General features: G+C 40.6%; 1 non-coding gene across 1 annotated transcript; it reads left to right on the forward strand.

Moving 5' to 3' along the window:
- The first annotated feature begins 5,688 nt into the window (after window positions 1-5,688).
- LOC123163270 (U2 spliceosomal RNA) lies at window positions 5,689-5,875 on the forward strand. Its single transcript, XR_006481827.1, has one exon. It is a non-coding gene; the product is annotated as a U2 spliceosomal RNA (small nuclear RNA).
- Window positions 5,876-7,846: the final 1,971 nt, after the last annotated feature.

Below are 7,846 nucleotides of genomic sequence, written 5' to 3' on the forward strand. Positions count from 1 at the left end.
AGAACTAGTTTATTTTTAGTAAATGCTTAGTTTGAACTAGTTTATTTTTAGTAAATGTTTAGTTGAACTAGTTGAATTAATATGTAGAACTAGTTTATTTTTATTAAATACTTAGTTGAACTAATTGAATTAATATAACTAGTTTATTTTTAGTAAATGCTTAGTTGAATTAATAGAAGTAGTTGAATTAATTGAATTAGTAAGTGTATAATGTTTCGCCTAATATGAACATAGGAAATGTCGTCTGACGACGGAAAAAATTTCATTATGTGTGAATACTGTGAAGACCAGCGCGGCCAGTGCGACAGAAATTTTCTTGTTGATGGTAGGCGATTCAGCATCAAGCTGGATGAGACCCTCGAATTCGATACAGTAAGTCACAACGACAAGTCTGTTTTCGTAATTAAGCATGACTTATATATGCTTTATTTGCCTTACTTATAATTTTTAATTTTCACTATTCTACTAGCGCATTCCCTGCCATGCAAGAATTTTTGTCTTGAATAAGATATGTTTCAAAGATATGGAAACTATGGAGGTAAAGAGAGCTTACATGAAAACTGAGCATGATGGTTATACTTTCAACGTCAAAGTATACAATGCACACACGTACACCTATTTTGAATGCAAAAGTTGGCAAGCACTATGCAAGGCTTATGCATTTGAGCCTGGTATGGTTATTACCTTTGATATTCGTCCGGAAGATGATATTGAAAGTAATAGAGACATATAGGTCGATGTGCAGACGCCTCCAGTTCTACCATTATGTGAGTTTTTCTGAACTATATTTTTGTCTTTGATATTGCTTATTCAAAAATAACTGACAACTAATTTCTATTGACAGCTTATCTCCATTCAACCAAACATGTCCGGCGCTTGGTAGACATGACCTACTACTGTCTCGGAGCTGAACTAAACTGCGAGGAGATAAGTCATTATGTTTCATGGCTTGAGGATCTTCATACTGTAAAGACAAATTTTCTTCCTGCACTTAGAAATGTTAGTACTCAAAACGTGCGACCAATAGTGATGGTATTGAACTACGGTCACATCTATTTAGGAATGATGGTAAGATATTTACTATTTGCCCTCAATGCATATTTTGCATACATAATTTTTTTGCTAAACTTTCATTACTAAGTATATTAATTAAGTACTATACGATGTTCTTCAACAGGGACTCCCGATGATAGTTGTGCCTCAGGGTATCGAGACTAAAGGTCAGATGTCAATTGTTAGCTTACGACCAAGATATCCTGCATTTCACATGAATGCATTCAGGATTTCTAGAAGCGATGAATGCTTAATAGTGAAAGATTGGAGGAAAATTGTTAATGATCGCAGAGAAGTATTAGGGGGCAGCAATGAGAAGCGCAGCCCACGATTAGGAGACAGGTTCATCTGCATGCTCCAGTATGATCAATCAAGAGAGCTATACATGTTCTATGCTATTTTACCAGAGAGAGAGTAGCTAGCAGGAGAGCTTTAGCTAGTTCTTCATGCTGCTCTTAATTAGTACTCGATGTCCGTGTTCTTCGTTTCGAACTTAAGTGATTTTCTTTTGTGGTGTTATATATGAACGCTTATAATATCATGACAATCATGCATGTTGAACTCGATGATATTTTTGCTTCTGGTACAAGTGAATGTTTCTTCTTTAAGCTAGTAGTGCTGGTGATGATATTTTTCCTACGTTACCTAAGTGATCAAGTATATGCCATATCCGTATAGTTGATCAAGTATAATATGGATATGGCATATACTTGATCACTTAGTTAGCTAGCTAGTAGCTAGCTAGAGATATCCAATAAATGCATCCAGTCGAAACTAATCCGCGGTACTTTCACCTAATGATTTAACAACTCATTATAATGTAAAACAATCACTAAATTTAATTGAAAACACAAAATTAAAGAAAAATTAAAAAAACACCCAACTAATGCCCTACACGCAAACGGGCCTGGCTCGTGCCACGTGGTGGCACTTTAGCGCCGGTTCGTGACGACCCGGTACTAAAGGGATGGGACCTTTAGTCCCCACTCTTTAGTGCCGGTTGGCGAACCGGCACTAAAGCCCGTCACGAACCGGCACTAAAGGCCGGTTCTGTACTAGTGCACGCGGATAGCGGAGTGAAGCAAATATTATTGTGAAGACGTAACATATGATATGAAGCATGTAATTTATGTTGATGTGGAAGCAAAATTTTGGCGACCAGAATGAAGCAAATATTTAGGTCGTTCGAAACAAAATATTACGATGAAGCACTATGATTTCCGTCATGACAAGGAAGCAAATATATACATCGTTGGAAACATGTTATACGAACCAATGAAGCATGTTAATTTTTAGTTGATGTGGACACAGAAAAATTAGTCGACGGAAGCATGGTTTTGGTGCATTGCAAATGAATAGAAAGATTTTTTTTTGGTGTAAAAAGAATTTTTATTTGCATTGGAAGCAATTTTTGTACAGTGGGTACAAAGTTTGCCTCATAAGGAAACAAACTTCATGGCGCGGAAGCTTATTTCACCAGATTGATTATTTCCGTCCAAATCCAGAATTAGGTTCCTAAGATTTGTTTTGCTTCCTAAAATAATGGATTAGTTCACCAATCACGTGATCTGTGGACAATTATTAGTATCCTCTAATCACGCAAGGCTGTGCACAGTTATTAGCTTGGGAAACACTTGCTATCAAACAAACCATGCGTGGGATACTAGCAGATCGGACGGCAACCATGATTCTAATCCTACAGTCTTCTACTGGTCTGATGGGAAGCAATTAGCAGTAGTCTGATTCCTAGTGCTGCCCACACATCATCATAGTTAAACCGTTTCTAAATATAAGGACTTTTACAGGTTTCAATACAGACTACATACGAATGTATATAGATATATTTTAGAGTGTAGATTCACTCATTTTGTTATGTATATAATACTTACATATTAGTCTAAGGTCTTATATTTAAAAACGGAGGGAGTATAACAAAGACTAGGGGTCGGTGCACCCTTTGCCATCTTGTGTGTTGCCATCTAGGCAAACGTCCATTAAACTGTCTCTTTTCATGATGGGTGTGATCATTTTTAAGACAGTAAAACTGAACCACTTTGGGGCCTCTCACGTAATTAGTGATTTCAGCCATTAAATCTTGATGTTCAAACCTTTTTGGCCGTCTGATTCGATTTCATCCCACAAACTGGGCTGCATATTGTAAAATGCTGCTTCTCTGGAAGAAAAGTCTGAAGCCTATGGTTAATTAGGCCTATGCCCCTTCCATATTCCGGCCTAGCGCCTCCCTGTTCAAAATGTGCAGGGAACAACCATGGTTTTAAATAGCGCAATATAGCTCCGTTATAGCATGCTATAGCGTTTAGAAGAGGTCTTGTGCTAAGGGTCTTTAGTCCAAACATGCATGTGAACAAATATTTTAAATAGCGCGCTATAGCATTTAGAAGAGCTGAAGGTAAATAGGGTACAGAAGTAACCGGTGATGCTCGATAGCGACATGGTATTTGTTCGACCAGTTTACTCTTCTGCAAAAGAGCTACGTGTGGTTGGAGGGACTTGTGGTTAAACACAGAATATAAACTCTCTTCGCCTTATTATCCTCGATAACTGATTCGTCAACCAATGCCGATTCTCAAACCTTCACAGACTTCTTCTTCGTGAACCACAATTACTCTTGGTCACTGAAGAATTTGACACCTAGTCGTCTAGAGAGTTGGCAGCTCTCAAGAGTAATAGGCGGAAAGTACTTGACTTAGATTCTAGTGATACTAAACCACTATCTAATTTTTTGACTCATGGGTTTTTCTCTCGGTGGATTTTAAACTCAAATCTCTTGGGAGAGGGTGCTCACACAATCTTCTCGGAATCATATGGAGCAGCCAGCGGTCCACGTTGGAAGCGGGTGCCTATTCATAGACGTGGTCTTCTCAAGGGGGGAAAGATCATTTTGGAGACGATGGCTAGCCAATGCCCAACCGACACATATCCAACGGTCGGATTTTTAGCACAACAGTAACATTACTTGAGGAACAAGTAATGCTAACTCATTGGTCCGAATCAAATCTCTCGAAGCGAGGAAGAGTTGCCTCTCTTGCTGGCAAGTATGTATTCGAAACACAAAGAGATTTCTCTCGCTTCTCATAGTCATAGGTTTTAGTTTAGCATCAGAGAAACATAATTTCAAACACTACACCCCTACTAATGGTATGATGGTCCTGTGACTTAAGAAAAGAGAAGAAGAACAACAAAAGAAAATACTATGTCTTCTCTCCGTCTCCAAACTTCTCACCAGCAGCCAAATTTATCAGATGTGCACCAAACAATTGCTTTGCGTCAACAATTTTATTGGTGTCACTTCTGTCACACATAATCTTCGGTGATAATCTTCGCAGCCTTGCAGTACATTATCTCCAGAGTTTATTCCAAACTCCACATGACTCCAAGAACTCACTTTCTGTGCACTAAGAAACACATTAGTCTCACACTGTTTATGACAACAATCTACAAAACACAAGGAGGCAAATTATTGCACCAACAAGTTTCCCCTAGAGCTGTAGCGGCATCCGGATCCATGCGGGAGGGGTGCGACAACAATGCACCGATGCCTCCAAGAAGGTCAATGATGGCCACAACCATCGCCATCGCTAGTCACAGGCCGAAAGCCGAGACATGCTTTTCACCCGAGCTCCCAACACAGCTTCAACCGCACATGAACATGCATCGGCGGCGACAAGCCCACCAACTACTATCACCATCTAATTAGTCTGTTTTCGAAGAAGCACATATAGTCACCGCAGCCAGCCGCGCACCGCAGGGACCACTAGCGGCCAAACTTCATGACGAGCCGCCGTACCCTGTCGAGCATCATGCTGGCTAGAGCAGAGGACTGCTGGGCGAGACCAAGAACCGCCATGGTTCTAGGTTGCAACCATGCACCAGATGCACTGATTGCGCTCCACGTGCGCCACTGCACACCCGTTGGGTACCAGATTCGCAACACATATACACACACACACACCATCAAGCCGCCCTTCCGTTCCGTCTCGAGCCATCGAGCCGCATTGACATGCCCGTGCGCCTCCTAGCACCGCCCTTTTGGAGTATATATAGCATTACCATATTCCTTGATGCCATCTTCACATGCACTGTACGTGGCCATGCCGATATATATCACGTACGTACACGTACTCAGTACAAGATTGCATTGCAACGTCTAGTTTTTGGGCGGAGCGACCTACATCCTGCAAGCGAATGCGCAAGAAGCATGAACCGACGGCTGCCTGACTCTGCCTCTGGCTGGAGTTTCCCGATCGCACCGTGCAGCGCCTCGGCCATGCATGCATCGTCAGGCTTCAGAGTTCAGAACACACTTGAATGGAACAACAAAAGGAGCGAAATAACCTGGCCTCCCCTGTGAGAACAGCGAGCCAGCAGCCGGGCGCTAATCTTTCTTTTTTCTTTAAAAAAGGAAAAATTGAGGGCTGCCAGTCGCTAATCAGGCCGGTAACACAGGCCTCGGCAGAAGGGCCTTTTTTGTTTAAGCCCACGCAGGAGGCTGGCTCGGTGGCACTGCACCTTCCGCACTCGGCACCGCAGCTCATTTAGTCCCACCTCGCTCGGCGAAGAGGGGCGGGAGGGCAAGGAGGATACAAGTAGAGGGGCAGGCCAGCATTTCAACTCATACCTTTCTTGGCCTTTTGGCTAAGATCAAGTGTAGTATTTGTTCTATATCTGATATGTGGGCCATGTGCCCACAATGATATTAAATTTATTTTTTATGAGGGAGGGACCACCACAATGGCTTGCAATTGGGTTAATCATGTGTTGCCTAGTGCGTTGCACTACTGCCTGGGCTGGCACACCCCAACCAAATCAAGTTAAAATTTTCTATTTTTATTCTCTTCAGATGATTTGAAGCTAGGTACACATGGATTTTTTTTCTTGTGCGTACCTTCATGTGATTTGGTTGCGAACTTTGGTTCCGAACTCATAACATAACTCAAGAGATTGAAAGCATTTCAAGACAAGCAGAGTGGAGTAATGGCAAGACATATTCGTGGCTGTGATTTCATTATCATCACAAAATACACGAAGGATGGTGTGCTTACCGGTTTGTGAACCAGTTGAGAGGGTTCAATCTGCAGAACTCACGCAAAGGGAGAAAGCCGCAAGAGAGGAAATTCTCTGAGTAAGGGAAGCGAGTGGGCACCGACCGGCATCCGTGGTTGGTCTGGTAGCAGATGGTGCCCGGTCATTGCAGCGCTAGCACGTAGTGGTCGATCCGGCCTGCCATTGCTTCCTCCCCGTCGCTGGCGACGCCAACACTGCGCCAGGGAACAGCACGGCGAGGCAGAGGAAGCAGAAGAAACACAAGCAATCGCCTCCTGTCCTTTGCTACTAAGTCTTCTTGGCTCGATCGTGTCTGGATTTATTTGTCTATCTACTAATCTACGTGCTACCCACACCATTAGCTTAGCTAACACCCCCATGTGATCCACTGCCTTTGCTGCAATGTATGGTGGGCTTCTTGCCTTCTTGAAGTGGCTCGGGGTACATGCGAGGCCATGTGGTGATTGGTCAGCTTTTGATTAGCTTAACGTTGTTTTAGGTATTCCGCTGCCATCATCTTTGAGTTTTCTTCCATCTGTACGTATGCTTGCGTCCATGGAGGGTACAAGTCAACTTGCGATAGTTTGAAATTTATGTCCATCCAGTTGACAAGGTATACCATAGCAGGAGCAGCAAGTCATAGGTGTCTACCTTGTTCCAGCGTTCCCTTCTTGTTCCGACAGCCCTACACTCGCCTTTAGTTAATCGTATTTGCACCTTGGGTTTGGGACAGTTTACCCTAACCTTTTCGGTAAGCAACCCCTAGTCATGCTTTTTTAAAAATTGTGAATTTTGAAAAATCATAATATGATCGTGAATTCAAATAATCTTTATGATTTTGTAAAATGTTCAGAAATAATTACATGTTTGTGGATTCAGAAAATGTTCATTATTTTTTAAAAAAATGTTTGGTAAATCAAAACATGTTCAAGATTTCGAAGAAATGTTTGGGTACTTAAGAAATGTTTGTGAATTTGAAAAAAACTTCATGAATTAAAAAAAACACAAAATTCAAAAAAAGTTTATTAATTTAAAAAATTGTTCCCAAATTTCAAAAGTCTATCAATATAAAAAATGTACATGCATTTCTAAAATTGTCCGTCAAAACAAAGAAACCGTGAATTTAAAAATTTCCAATATTTAGAAATGTTCAATGATTCAAAAAATGTTCACTGATTCAAAAAATGTTTACGAGTTACAGAAAAATGTTCACAATTTGAAAAAAAATCACCAATTTGTACACAGAAGATGTTATTTTTTTAGAAAGTTCATGATTTTCAAAAAATGTTTGCGATTATGTGAAAAATGTTCCTGTATTTGAAAAATGTTAAAAATTTCAAGGTATTGTCCGCAATTCAGAAAATATTCACAGAAAAAGCAAAAATGAAAAAGAAAATAAAAATAGAAAGGGAAAGGAAAATGAAAAATATTAAATAAAATGGAAAATGGAAAGAACGAAAGAAGAAACAAAGAAAAAAAAGGAGGTCGCTATACAGCGAGCTACACGCCAAATAGGAGTTGTGATGCTTTTTCGTAGAAACACGTATCAATACTCATAATCATTATAGGCACATTGCGTTCGATCCATGATCCAAATGTTACTAACTCCCACAACTAGGAATTACAAAAAATTATCTTAGAGATATCTTCTTCGTAGCATTAGTCTTTGTAAGACAAAAAAACTGACAAGACTTCAGACTATAGTTGGGCTCAAGCACCGATAATTGCC

Source organism: Triticum aestivum, chromosome 7B, assembly GCF_018294505.1.
Source record: "Triticum aestivum cultivar Chinese Spring chromosome 7B, IWGSC CS RefSeq v2.1, whole genome shotgun sequence".
NCBI lineage: Eukaryota > Viridiplantae > Streptophyta > Magnoliopsida > Poales > Poaceae > Triticum > Triticum aestivum.